At 42.5% G+C, this 15,261-nt stretch overlaps 1 long non-coding RNA gene across 1 annotated transcript in view; it reads right to left on the reverse strand.

The window, feature by feature from the left end:
• Nucleotides 1–8,056, reverse strand: part of LOC139827820 (uncharacterized) — a 127,787-nt gene extending 119,731 nt beyond the window's left edge. Inside the window, exons 1-2 of the long non-coding RNA XR_011738834.1 lie at nt 7,979–8,056; nt 5,524–5,591 (exon numbers count right to left, since the gene is read on the reverse strand). This is a non-coding gene — a long non-coding RNA (uncharacterized lncRNA). The remainder of the gene's footprint in view (nt 1–5,523; nt 5,592–7,978) is intronic.
• Nucleotides 8,057–15,261: the final 7,205 nt, after the last annotated feature.

The following is a 15,261-nucleotide window of genomic DNA, read 5'->3' on the forward strand; positions in this document are numbered from 1 at the left end:
AGAGCTAACCTTTGCTTCATGTACTGCTGTTTCCAGAGGTAGCTCTGACTAGCCTGTAAAACTCAGTTGGCAGAGCGTAAGATCTTTTGAACTGCAAATTAGATTAGAAACCAGCTGACCATGTCCCAACAGACAAACAAATTGGGAGGTAATTATTTCTTCATAGGGCAGGAGCCATCTCAGCTGAAATGCTCATTTGGACCAGACAGCCAAAGTAAGAAGTGCTCAACTTATGCAAGTCAAAAAGATACATGCACGCTAACCAGCTGCTTAAATTTTTACACCCCCAAATCAACAGTTAACATTTGCAAAGTCTCTTACAAGTTATCACAACACTTTTTGTGCTCCAAACCACACAGTGAATGAGCTGCTGCTTAACACGGACCTTGACTCTGACTGGATATGGCTATGGCTCAGTTAATTGTTTTTTCACCACTGTCCAAGTTCTCAAGCAGGTCATTAGTGTGCCCTGAGATTTGTTAGCAGTTTAAGCTCACAGAAAAAAGTTTGAGAACTTCCCACAGTCCTATTCAGAAACCTGGAAGTTGTCAATAACTCCAAGGGTTTTTGATGTGACATTTGATTCTGAGTAAAACCAGTAAGCCATGGAGCTTTTGAGCCCAGAAACAATAAGTAGAAAGAGTAAATTTACACTTGTCTTTCTCCCCTCACTTGGAAGTATCTCAAAGAACATTAATTACACTCTCCAAAGATTCACAAGCTTAGAGAATTTGCTGGCAAGGCACATTTTCCCAGTACCTCACTGCTATAGATTAAAGCAAAGTATGAGGAGAAATACAGACACAGGGTAGTGAATCTGTGATGCTTTCAAGTTAGTAATGTATGAAATAACCTTCTTATCCTGCTCAACACACATATGCTGAAAATGTTTAGAAATGGTACCATGCACCTGTCACTGTTTCACAGACACAAGGAAATGCAACATCTGCCATGCCGTAACATACAGTTACCAGGGTTATTTTCCTATTCTTAGCATACCAGGAAGAAAAAAAAAAAAAAAAAAGAGTAAAAATCTCCATTATCCAGTGCACAGTAATCTTGATTAAGTGTTGACTCTGCAGTGACAGCCATCATACTGGCTAACACAAAAAACTTCATAACTTTATTTTGATCAAATCATCACAGATTAATAGTATGTGCACCGTTTAAGAATGCAATTCCTTTGCTACATGCCATGTAAGGATTACACAGAGCAACCAATACCCAAAGGGTCTTGTGAACCACTGTTACAGATGGCAGAGTGAAAGTTTGCTTAAGATCAAGACCTTTCTGGACAGCAATAATTCAGAATCAGTTTTCAGTTTAGAATAAATTAACTAACAGAAGAGGTACAAAGAAGAACTACTGGCATAAAGGAAAGGAGGTTGGGGGAAAGAGAGGCACAGATCCCTAAAAAGACAAAACCAAACATGGCTTCTTTAGTTCACCATCAGGGGAGCATCCTGGGGAGAAAAAAGGTATTAAATACACACAAATGATAGCCAAAATCAAGCATGTATTAGATCAGCTGTGAATTAGCAAATATTGGAGATGACAGTAAGTTCCTAAGAGGCAACAGAGAAGTTGTGGTGCTTCCCAGCTGGACCAGCAGATAAAAGGTGGAGCTAACATCTCTTACGTCACAACTTGGCAAATTTGCAGCTGGGCTTGTATGAAATCACTGTTATTGTAGGAATCATGACCTGTGTTCTGGTCAAGTAAAGATGCCTCAGGGCATTGATGCCCCCTTGTAAACTGAGCCAGAGTACTTCAAGCTAGTTCACTGTTCAAAGATACTGGTGCTGGAAAAAAAAAAATAAATCCCAAACAAACAACAAAACCAAACCTCAACCCAAAAAATCCCAATCAACTCCAAATTCCCTTAGTACAAGAGACGTCCCGTTCAATTGAAACTGCATTTTTCAAATGAACAAGTAATTAACCAAAATGAAAGAAAATGTACTCTGTATAGTTTGGGGTTTTTTTCTGCAGGGGTGGCATAGTAGGAAATAAAATAAGTTTAACTCCTGTGGCTGCAGGTAGCTGCAATAACCTGGTATTGCCCAATTTCTCACCTGCCTTTCTTACCAGAAGGATTCAAAATGGAGACATAGGCTACATTCTGTGCCACAATCACCCAAATACAGCCCTACCTAGAGGACAGCCAAGTTCTCCAGAGAATCTTTGAAGACTTCTGCATTTATAGTCAAACGTATCTGTCACATATGAGCAATTGAGAGTTAGGACATGGCAACATGTAACCCTGTCTCCTGCAGTGGTTTCACCAGGTGCCACTCCTCTGCATTAACTATATTCTATTCCATGATTCTATGATTCTGTGATTCTATGATACGGTGCACTGCCCTTTTGTGCTGAGATGTTTTGATTCGGCAGGGGATTCTCCAAGGGATAGATACACTGTGTGGCCAGAGTGTCAAAGCCAGCCTCAAAATCTTTTTTTTTTTTATTCAAGTGGAAACTTAAGGTCAGAAGATTATATTAAAACAAAACTTAAATTTAATGCAAAATAATTCTGGAAAAAGTTGTCAGTTGTATTTTTCTTCTACACCATTAAACAAAAATAAATTAAAGTGGTGTTTAATCATTAGAATGGCTGTTGTTTTGGAAACCCAAAGTACTGACCTGTTGCATTGGTGACCTAGGGAAGAAAAGGGGGGAAGTTACTTTTCTTCTAAAATATCTTTCTCACATTGTCTATTCTGTAAAAGGTACAGTCTGATCACAGTAGCTGTCCATTTGTTTGGGCACAGCAATTTTGCAAAACTGCCTTCCACTCTTGGCCAAATCAGACAGTCTCTGAAAAGGAAGACCTGGTTTTGGGACAAAGACTACCATGGGTGATGGAATCTGCCTTTGTAATACCAAAGCTAATAACAGCTTCAGAACCAAACCCCCCTTGCAGCAAGTTCTGGACTTATTCTAAAATACACACAGCATATCCACTCGCACAGTGTCCTGCTGTAATTATTCCCAGCCCATTGGGTGAGATAATACAATACTGAGTGAACTGTGGCACAGAAAAGTATTGGGACCTGCCCCGACCCACGGAACTCTCAAGCAGAAGAGGAAATCATCTCTTGCCTGCTGAGCTGGCACTCCAACAGTACACAATCCTGCCTCTCCTTGATAGCGTTCAAAATATTGCTATATTAAAATACAAAAGATGATCTTTGAGGGCATCTAAGCACATCTTTCAAACCCAGTAGCAGTAGCTAAACCTAATTTTAAATACAAATCTAAAGAGTTGCCTTGACAGTGCTCACAATAACAAGCAAGCAGAATGAACCAAGCTGAAACCCTGGGACAGTAGTAGGACCAGGACAGCTTATGGAGCAGAACAGCCTGTTCGCCCCGGTTCTCTCCAGGTTCACCAGGGTCTCTGGGGTGTACTGACTGCTACTCATCCACATCTTGCATGTGCCACAAGCACAATTATTTCCATTACACCCTGCCTGTTTCTCGAAGACTTAGTAGCAAATTTCCATATGGAAGTTGCACGTTACTGCTCCCTCTTTAGTCTTGCAAGACACACTGCTCAGGTATCTACACTAGTTGGTCACTGAAGTGTCGTCATAAATTATTTAAAAAACAATTGTCCAAATAAACGAGTGAGGTACTGTTTAGTTGTGAATGCACATTTGCTTGTTAATTTGTAATAACTAGTCTTCTGCAGAAGACTTCAAGGCCATTACCATGAGTTAGTGAAGTCTTACAATATGCTATATTGTTTTAGTTTACCATAACCCTGACTAATACAATAAAAACTAATTTTTTTTCCTGGTTCATACTTCTAAACAAATTCTGGGCAACTATCCAGCCACAGATGAAATACCAGATGTCGTGGTTTAAACCAAACTAGCAATACAATCACGATAGCTGTTCACTCACCCCCTCCCCCACACCCCCCAAGAGGGGAGAGAAACAAAAGGGAAGGGAGAAACTTGGATTGAGATAAACACAGTTTAATAAAATATATAAAATACTAATACACTACTAGTAAATATATATATATATAGAAATAGAAATAAAAGATACTCAAGGCAATTCCTCATTAAATCTGTCCAGAACCGAACAGCCAGTCCCAGCAAGCCACACCTGGTACTAAAGTAGATCCCAGAGAGAGAAAAGAGAGGAAAAAAGGCAGAAGGGCCCAGAGGCCTGTGCAAAATGCAAAAGGCCAGGCTAAATGTCCCATACCAAAAACTCCCCTGGCTCCAACAAAAAACAGCTCCAACCCAGCCACCCACCCACCCCCCCCCCCCACCCACACACACCCACACAGACCCCCACACCCACCCACCCACCCACCCCCACACCCCCACCCACCCCCACCCCCACACATCCACCCACACCCACACACACCCACCCACACACCCACACCCATAGACACCCACACCCACAGACACCCACCCACCCACCCACCCACACCCACACACACCCCCACACACACCCCCACCCACCCACCCACACCCCCACCCACACACACCCACACCCACCCACACACGCACGCACGCACGCACGCACGCACGCGCACACCCACACACATGCACACACGTACACACACAAGAAACCAGAGAGCAAAAGCAGAAGAGACCAACTCCTTAAATATGGAGCATGACACTAATGGGATGGAATACTCTCATTTGTCAGTCTGCATGTCAGTCAAGCTCTGCCCCATCTATGCCCCCCTTCCTCAATGCCTCACACCTGTGGGCAGAGTGCTCAGAATGTCCTTGGCTATCAGACCAGAGCAATTAAAAACATTAACTCTGTGCTGGGGTGTTATCTGCTTGTTCTCAAACTAAGTCCAAATAATGAGCATGCTAGCTATGAAAAAGAAAGGTTTCTAACTGCACAAAGAAAATTAACCCATTTTCAGCCAAACCAGCACACCAGAATATTTCAAGAACTACATTAAAAAGAACTGGCTCTGCCATTATAAAGGAAAAATAATTAATTCACTGAAGCTGTGAACAACTAGTTAAAGTAGAGTCTTTAGCAGGCTAAGTAGGGAAGCGCATGAAAGGTTCTAACAGTCAGAGTCACTTGGAGTTAATCAAAGATTTTCCTAGTACAAAATAGGTAATATTGTATCCCATTGCTCAAACATCATCACAGAATCTGCAATATTAGACAAGCCTATACACACATCTCCAGGTGATACCATCTGGAATATGCCAGCTGCTGTGAAATTACCAAAAGCCCTTACACACCAATAAAGGTGAAATGCCTCAGAGTAAAAAAGTGTTATACTGATGAAGACAGTGGTGTTGGTATGTCCTAAGTGTTCCCTCATTTTTGTTTATTAAGGATAACAAGTTTTAAAAATACACAGTGATGTAAATCCAGTTTTCCCACATCCCAGGAGAATGCATCATCATGAAACTATAGCATATCTTTAGGCATAAGATGTGACAGAAAGGTCTCATTCTTTATTCCCAAAATGTGCTATTTTACATGGTGTAATATGCACCTAAATATCAACTAAAACGAATACCATACCTGCATTCCTGGAACCAATTCCTTGAGCAAAGGGGTCACCGCATTCCAGATCATGTTCCCAAAGAACCCTGAAATATGAGAAAAGATAGGTAGTCCATGCAGCATAACTAAGAAGCCAAGTTTCACCTATTTTAGGTGGCACTCTGAAAGAGTCCTGCCCTTAGTTGCACTCCAGAGAATGAATACTGGCTCATCCACAAGAAGCAGAACACCTTCAACAGAAGCCAATAAGAACATCCTAAATTATCCTATAGACAGCCAAACAGTTGCAAGACCTTGAAATAGTTGCTTTCAAAAACTCTCAGACAGACAAAGGACTTGAACATGTCTCAAATGCTGGAGAACCAAAAGAAAAATAAAAAAGGAGATGCTAACCACTGAGCTAGCAAGTAAGCACAGAGTTTACAGACACAGCATCATACAGAGACCTTACCTACTCAGCAGTCAAATGTTATGTAATTTAGCACTCAGTGTCATAACACTCAAACCTCTGTCTATAATCAAGTTGAGATGTCTAAAAAAAAGGCAGAAAGAAAGAAAATATAAAAAATAGAAATCCAGTTCTTCAGGTAACTCTTTAAGTAAGTCCCATTTTAGGAAGCTTCTTGGACAAATAAAGTCACAGTTAGAACATAAGTTTAATACTGAATTCTTTGGATTTTCCAAGGATAACTAAAGTAGCCTTTGTAACCACATTCTACCTGCTTTTACAATACTTGCTCCCACTTTCCAGCCCTCTACCTCTTGTCTATTTATACTTTTAACTCTTTAGGGCAGGGACTGCTGCTGACTGGAATGATGGAGTCCTGAACTCAGCTGGGCCTGCAGGCATTCCTTTGAAGCAGATCATGTTTACAGAAAGGAAAAAGGCTATGTTCCTTAGCTAGACCAAGCTAGACCAGCTAGACCAAGTTTGAATAAGCAGGCAGTTATTTCTGGCAGTTATTTCTGGCAGTAGTTACACAAGAGAACAAGCAATATCATCGTTGATCTATACTCGCCTAACAAAAAAGGACTGTTTTGACAGGTAATTTCTGATCAAGAGGATAATCTGGACAGGGCATTGCAGCTAATGCTGGTGGACAACCTTTTATTAAATTCGATACTGGTGAATTGTCAGCACTTATTTTAGTCTGCATGTAGTGCAGCTTTCAGCACTATTGATAATGAAATTTTAGTATAACACTTGGAAACAGTCACTGGTATTTCAAGAACACCATTAGAATGATTCAGAATGTAGCCATCTTCCAGAGACAATTCCTTATTGTCTGGTATCCTCCTCTCCCTTTTTAGTTCAGCAGGTTATTACATAAAAAGTTGCTTGAAACTTAAGTTTACTCAGAATCCTGAGGCCACATCACCTTTTATGCTACTGCCCCTTACTGAAATACTGCATTTCCAGCAGCTTTCTGTTACTCTATAGATTTATTTCACTTTTACCTCATTTGATGGTGTTATGCGCGGCTTCCTTTTCCTCAGCTCCATGAAACAGTAAAAACTCAAACATAATCAAGTTTTCTTACAAGTAAACATACCCAAACCTGCAGTTATGGTACACTGTCACTTCACTACCCTCATAATTACTAGCCTGCTTTCAAGTTTGGGATGAAACCTTGCCTTCAAAAATAATTTTGGACTGTAACCCATTCTATGAATTAGATTTAGAACTTGGAGGCTACTAAAACAAAACAAAACAAACAAAAAACAAACAAATAAACAAACAAAAACATTTTTTAAAAAAAGGCAAAGCAAATTAAAAAACACACACAAAAACCCCACCACCATTAAAAAAAACAGCCATTGTTGTTTCCGTCCTACAGCTCATTCTTCATCTCTTGAATATTGCCTGCCTTTGCTGACGTGTTTCCCAAGACTGAAAATCTTCCCTGGGCATGGATTTCCCCACAATCCCAGAAACCTGAATTCCTGTTCGTTTGTCTCCCTTTTGGGTACCACATCAAACCACAACAGTGGCAGAGCTGGCTTGCACAGCCCTGCATCAACTAACAACCACTCCCTTGGTGCCACATCAAAACACTCTGAAACCACCCCAAATTAAATACAAGCCTGATCCCACACACTTAAAATAACAACCAATATAACAGTGCATCAGGCCCTGGAGGCCAGTTTCATCCCAACAAATGTCAGGTATTTAACTCATACACACAAGGAAACCTGGAGAGAGCAGGAAAGCTTGGTACATTCTCAAGGCAACCCAGAGCTGCCAGAGACATGGCCCTTCTAGGAGCACCAGAGCTCCTAAATGCTTAAGACCATTATTTAATAGCAATATAAACTCTTTCTGATATGGTTCTACTTAAAAACAAACAAACAAAGAAAACAACAACAACAACAACAACAATAGAACTACAATTTAAAACTGTAACTCGTTGTGTCACTGACTGTTTGTTTAATTCAGGAAAAGGAGACAGCTGCTCAACTGGCAACAACTCACCTCCAGGAGGGCACTCAGATGCCCTCCACCAGCAGGATGGCAGCCAGGCACCAGTCCCTGTCGCCAAGGCAGCACTGCCTGCACCCTTCCATATCCTCCTATCCTGTAAAAAAAAAGAAGCAGCTTCACAAGTTAAACTTTACAAAAACCATTTTTAAAGTAAGATAAAACTCAGGGTAAACTGGTCAGAAAGAAAGAAAAAAAGTAGAGAAAAAATACTCCTGCTTATTTTGTTGCAGAGAAGTGTAACAAGTGATAAGATGAGAGGAAACAGCCTTGAGTTGCTCCAGGGGAGGTTTAGGCTGGATACTAGGAAAAGTATTTTCTGTGTAAGGTTGTCAGGCACTGGAACAGGCTGCCCAAGGCAGTGGTGGGGTTCCCATTCCTGGAGGGGTTTAAAAGATGTGCAGATGTGGCATATAGAGACATGGTGTAGTGGTGGACCTGTCAGCGTGAGGTTCACAGTTGGACTCCATGATCTTCAAGGTTTTTTCCAGCCTAAATGATTCTATGATTTAGCAGCACAGACCCTCCTCACAGCTGGTGGCCATGTGGAGGTCCAGGTGATGGTGGAAGAGTGAATCATTACACCACGCTAAGGAGGGACAGAGTCAAAACTTGGGGATGGAAAGGATCCAGACACCACCTGGTAGGGTTGTACCTTGATGACCAAGGAGGGAGAGCTCCTAAGAGGGAGCTGCTGCCCATTAACCCCCTGAACACCTGCTCCCCTGTGGCTGGCATAGCCAGAAAGAGTTTTATTTGCTGTATGCTTGGCTAAGCCAGAAGCAGATCAGCCTTTAGGGCACAAAAAGCAGGCTCTGCATTTCAAGGTAGATAACTGTACCCTGCCGTATCCCTCAGCTGCGGAAAAGCCTTGCGTGATGCCCAGGCCTGGCACGTGCCCTCAGGAGGGCCTGTCCCCCAACCCTTGCCCTGGAGAACTGGAAGGAAGAGCCAAGAGGCAAGTACAGGATATCTTCCCAGTAGAGAGTGCAGGGACAGCCATGATCTGCAAATCACCAGATCTCGTCATTTGTTGCCCCTTCATCTCCTTCAGAAACAATACATTATCCAGCAATGATTCCTCAGCTGTGATAATTACCAGAAATCACAGGCCATTAAGGGCTTAAAAATGACCGAGAGAAGCAATACAAAGAAGATCTAAGCACAAGATAGACTATATTCAGGATTAATGGTTATACCCCTAGCCCTATCATTTCCTTGATTTCCTGCTGTCTGTGATATTGTAGATATTGTAGATATTCTAGGGTCATGTCAACAAGCTGGAGCCAGAACAAAAGCGTGGGCTGTGTGGGGTTGTGCAGAGGTGGAGCACAAGACATGAGAACTACCACACTTGTGGCCTTGCCAAGCAGAGGCTGTTATCTGCAATTCCTCCTGCCACAAGGATTTCCAGCACCAGCAGTGTGACCTCCCAGCAGTGAGATCACCTTTCATCTGGTCACTCTGGGTAAGGAAACACATCCCTGCAGTATTGACAAGCTCCCCAGTCCCTTGGGGGAAATTCAAATATATACACATATCCCTGTCTCAACATGTCATGTTTTATAGGCCTTAAGTGTAGGCTTGAATTCCATGAGTTCATCTTTCACTTAAGAAGTTGGAAAGCATGCTAGCAGATAAGCTTGATGAAAAACAATTGCTCTTTCTATTCTTCCAGTTCTTGTGGCTTGTTAAACATTAGAGGTGTTATAGCTGCAGCTAGAAGACTCTTATTCCACTACTATTTAAACATGCCTTTACTAAAAAAAAAAAAAAAAGCAACCTGTTCTTAGATAAAGTTATTATTAAAACAAAACTAAACAAACAGAAACTGGAATCAATAAGCTGCAGAATATGACTGCTTTGTACATGAGTTTGCTATTTCCCCTGCACCAAGACAAGAGAGAAGGTCAGGCAAAAATACAAAATATGCAACAACAAATTACCTTCTTCCCTACATGCTCCAAGATGTCAAGTAAGAATATCAGAGACCTAGGAGCAGTTTTCGTCCTGCTCTGAAAGTTATGTTGCTCCCTGAAAGAGCATAAAACTGGAGAGCTACAATGCACAACCTTATAAAACTAGATGATGAAACTATTGGACAACTGGAAAGGTTGCTCAACACATAATGAGACTTGCGCAGAAGCTGCCAGCACTGTCTGCAGCCTTAGCACAGGCTGAAATATCAGCCACAGTTACTAGATCTGACACAGGGCCTGAACTTTAAAAGTGCGTCTAGAACAGGAACCTGTCTCAGAGCTACTAGGAACACTTCGCCCACTGTCTGCCCTGCACAGAACTCCTCCAGACGAATTAATTCTGTAGTCTTTCCACTTCCATAAACCCACATGGTCACTAAGAAAGCAGAATTGAAGTGTCATTCCCAAAGATTCTCAGGTGACCAAGTTGGCAAGGCTAATGCCTTTTTAATATCTTTTTATGCCTTCAGGAAAAGTGATATAAGTAATGCAGTATTTTGTTCTCCAGTTCTATAAACCCATTTGTTTTTGTCTCATTTCAGAGTCCCTTTAGAGTAGCTCTCCAACTGAGCTTATTTGGTATTTGGTATTTGCATATCCAACTATTGCCCTAGTAGCAGGGTTGAAAGCCAGTAATCACACAGAATCACAGAATCACAGAATGTTAGGGATTGGAAGGGACCTCAAAAGATGATCTACTTCAATCCCTCTGCCAGAGCAGGAACACCCAGATGAGGTTACACAGGAAGGTGTCCAGGCAGGTTTTGAATATCTCCAGAGTAGGAGGCTCCACAACCTCCCTGGGCAGCCTGTTCCAGTGCACTGTTACCCTCACTGAGAAGAAGTTTCTTCTCAAATTTAAGTGGAACCTCTTGTGTTCCAATTTGAACCCATTGCCCCTTGTCCTACTGTTGGTTGTCTACCAAGAAGAGCCTGGCTCCATCCTCGTGACACTCACCCTTTACATATTTATAAATGTTAATGAGGTCACCCCTCAGTCTTCTCCAAGCTTAAGAGTCCCAGTTCCCTCAGCCTTTCCTCATAAGGGAGATGCTCCACTCACTTCATCATCTTCCTCGCCCTGTGCTGGACTCTCTCCAGCAGTTCCCTGTACTGAGGGGCCCAGAACTGGACACAGTATTCCAGGTGCAGTCTCACCAGGGCAGAGTAGAGGGGAAGGAGAACCTCTCTTGACCTACTAACCACCCCCCCTTCTAATCCACTCCAGGGTGCCATTGGCCTTCCTGGCCACAATGGCACAGTGCTGGCTCATGGTCATCCTGCTGTCCACCAGGACCCACACGTCCCTTTCCCCTACACTGCTCTCTGATAGGTCATTCTCCAACTTATACTGGAACCTGGGGTTGTTCCTGCCCAGATGCAAGACTCTACACTTGCCCTTGTTATATTTCATTAAATTTTTCCCCGCCCAACTCTCCAGCCTGTCCAGGTCTGGCTGGATGGCAGCACAGCCTTCTGGCATGTCAGCCACTCCTCCCAGCTTGGTGTCATCAGCAAACTTGCTGACAGTACACTCTATTCCCTCATACAAATCATTGATGACTATATTGAATAGTACCAGCCCCAGTACTGACCCTTGAGGCACTCCACTAGATACAGGCCTCCAACTAGACTCCGCCCCACTAACCATGACTCTCTGGCTTCTTTCCTTCAGCCAGTTCACAGTCCACCTTACTACCCAGTCGTCCAGACTGCACTCCCTCAGTTTAGCTGTGAGGATGCTGTGGGAGACTGTGTCAAATGCTTTACTGAAATCAAGGTAGACCACATCCACCACCCTGCCATCATCTGTCCACCTCATTATGTCCTCATAAAAGTCAATGAGGTTGGTCAAGCACGACTTCCCCTTGGTGAAGCCATGTTGACTGCCCCTAATGACCCTCTTATCCTTGATATGCCTTGAGATGGCACCAAGGATAAGTTGTTCTGTCACTTTCCCAGGGATGGAGGTGAGGCTGACCGGTCTATAGTTACCCGGGTCCTCCTTCTTGTGCTTTTTGAAGACTGGAGTGACATTTGCTTTCCTCCAGTCCTTGGGCACCTCTCTCGTCTCCCAGGACTTGGCAAAGATTATGGAGAGTGGTCCAGCAATGACCTCAGACAGCTCCCTCAGCACCCACGGGTGCATCCCATCCGGACCCATGGATTTATGGGTGTCCAGATTGCCTAATTGCTCCCTAACCCAGTCCTCATCAACCAAGGCAAACTCTTCCATTGTCCTGCCTTCCTCTGGGGCCTCAGTGGTACGAGGCTCCCCAGGACAGCTTCCGGCAGAGTAGACAAAGAAGGCATTCAGTAACTCTGCCTTCTCTGTATCTTCTGTCACCAGGGCACTCACCTCGTTCATCAGTGGGCCTACATTGCCTGTGGCGTTAGTTTTACCTGCCACGTATTTGAAAAAGCTCTTTCTGTTGTCCTTGACCCCTCTCACCAGGTTTAATTCTAAGGAGGCCTTAGCTTTCCTAGTTGCCTCCCTACACCCTCTGACAACAGCCTTGTATTCTTCCCAAGAAGCATAACACCTTTCTATTTCTGAGAAGTCATTACTTTCAGGCTAACCTGGTCTTTCTGACCCAGAAGAAACCGTATCATTATTGAATTAATTTTCCTAAAAAAAAAAAAAAAAAAAAAAAAAGCCTAAAATTAAATAAGCCACAGGGAACTGTGTGTAATATGAATAACAGCAAACTGATATGTTCATTTTATGTAACTACTTCTGCCCTTTTATGAGCCAAGTAAATTATTCTATTCTCATTCTATTTTTCTATTCTTCCAGTTCTTGCGGCTTGTTATACATTTGAAGTGTTATTATAGCTGCAGCTAGAAGAATCTTATTCCAGTACTATTTAAACATGCTTTTAAAAAAAAAAAAAAGGTATCTGTGCTTATAGGGTTACTAACAAGTAGAAAACAAAACTAGCCAAATAGAAACTGCTAAAGAATTACAGTCAAATGAATTTCCAGAGGTAAATTTGTTTCATAGAAAGTAATACAGTGCTGTCATTCAGACCAGAGACTACATTAGAGGAATTAAAACCAGATTATTGTTCAGTAGGTTTTTATACTGAGACTCATAAACATTTCAGTAGGCCTGTCCACCACATTAAAACATCCTCCTTGGACCAGTTCAGAATGGAAACACCACGATACAATTATCTAACATGCTTTAGATTCAAGACTATGTTGCGGATGTGTAGAAACTTACTACTGAAAGCATCCAGGTGAAGAGCAGTAGCATATCGGTTAACTAAGAACTTGGATGATGATGAGTTATCTGTCTGACAATTTTCCCATCTAATTAGAATGCTGAATTTGCCACAACTGGACATGGCCATGAGCAACCCAACCTTTCTTGAGCAAAGTGGTAAAGCTGGAGACAGCACAAGGCTGCACATGCACATGGAAGACTGTTGAATTTCTAATTTATTTTTGAAATGGCACTCTGCACCAAAGCAGGACAATCAGAGAAGGTGTCTACAAGGGAATTTTGCTTTTATAAAGCTGAAAAGACTAGTTATATTCCACTTTTTTACAGTTTTTCCACCCTTTCAGGACATGTATACTGAACCTACTTACGCGAGCAATAAGTGATTTTACTGCAACACTTAACCATTCATTTTCATGGGATAGCTGCTATACAATAGCGCATTTAATCCCTTCCATATTGCCCCGCAAGTTACCTCAGGAATAACAACTCTCACAGAGGCAAACCTCTGCGTACTGCCACAAATCAGCACCAGTGGATCACTCTCTAGCACAGCCACAGGATAATCCATTAGGGTGTTGGTATTCTTCATACCAGGTGTTTCCCACCTTATTACCATTTGCTAGAAAAATATAGTAGCCTTATCTTCTGTTTACCTCAGACATCGTGCTACAATGTTCCAAATCACCTCTCCCCATCTTTACAAATATGTGTTTGGCTTGAGGGGGGAGTTTGTGGGGGGGTTTTTTGTTTGGTTGGTTAATTTTTTCCTGTTGTAGGAGGGTGACTTTCCCTGGCTCAGACATCAGCTGCTGATCTCCCCTTCTCTCTGAGAACCAGAGGCTAGCCTGGCTCTGAGATGATCCCATTAGGCATTTCCATGTTGCACACAGGTCCACACAAAGCCAAGGTTGTGCCAGTCGAAGGAAAAGAGCTCCTGTCTCAGATATGTTTTTCAAGCAGCTGGTTCCTTCCTCTGTGTGAACATGCACTGACAGCCTGTCTCACTCTGTCTCAGCTTCAGCACCCCAGAGAGGCATGTTGGGCTGCAAGCAGCAACTGTCTGCTCCTAGCTCAGGCTTTTAGTGATGATGTGGATGGAAGAGCTGGTATTACTGATACCCTAGCTAGAGGTAGTTTGTACAACATTCCCTGCTCCTCAGTATCATTCCTCTTTGAAAACATGACTTACTGACCTACCAGGCTGTGGACAAAAAAAAAAAAAAAATCTCCAAATTCAGCTGACTGCTCCTTAGGCTTTCTATAAGCAAAGACAAAATAGATGACCACAGTTTCAAAGTTCAGCCTCAAGAAGTAAATGCTAACAGCTCTCCTACCACCTGATTTCCCAATGGTCATTCCCAAAGAGTAGAAATTATGGCCTTCCCCCTTTCCTGCTGTGCTAGCTGGAAATGCTCTGCTAAATGCCCTTCAAGAACCAGTCAAAGTGGAGTAATCAAATTCCTCCTTCTGCTTGTGCTATCTAAACTTCCACTGACCTATTTGGGGTTTAATGACTTGACTGCAGGAGATTCATATATCGCCTAAAGGAAAGTCCCTTCAACCCCTCTGCTCTGTTAATCTCTTATAAGCAAAGTAGCATATTATATTTTGTGAGCTAAACTCCTCTCTGCCAGCTTCAACAAGGACCAGGTCTGGCTTGTTCCACCCTTGGAAAAGCTCAGCTTCTGTAACATTGCTTGCCAGCCATCTGACCAAAACAGCTTTATATTCCACTGCTGGCTTCCTGTATAGCCAAAGCAACATTTCCATGAATTCCCAGTCAATAGGTTTTTCTTATCTTATGGTGACAAGTTGGAAAGCTTTATACCAGAGGATTTACAAAACAGGTTAGCCTTAATTGGCCTTGTATCTTTCTCTGGCCTTAGCACACATACTAAATGAGCATAAAAGCTGTTGCATCAGCAGTTCTTCATTATACTCCCTTTGTAAACCTCACACAAGACAAATTAAGGCAACATCAGATTCACATTCCAGAAGCTTGTACTTCTCATTGTAAAGTTGGAAGGCAACAGCACCCATGATTGTTGTAGGAAAAAAATGGCCAATCT

This window comes from Patagioenas fasciata, chromosome 4 (assembly GCF_037038585.1).
Source record: "Patagioenas fasciata isolate bPatFas1 chromosome 4, bPatFas1.hap1, whole genome shotgun sequence".
Taxonomy (NCBI): Eukaryota; Metazoa; Chordata; class Aves; order Columbiformes; family Columbidae; genus Patagioenas; species Patagioenas fasciata.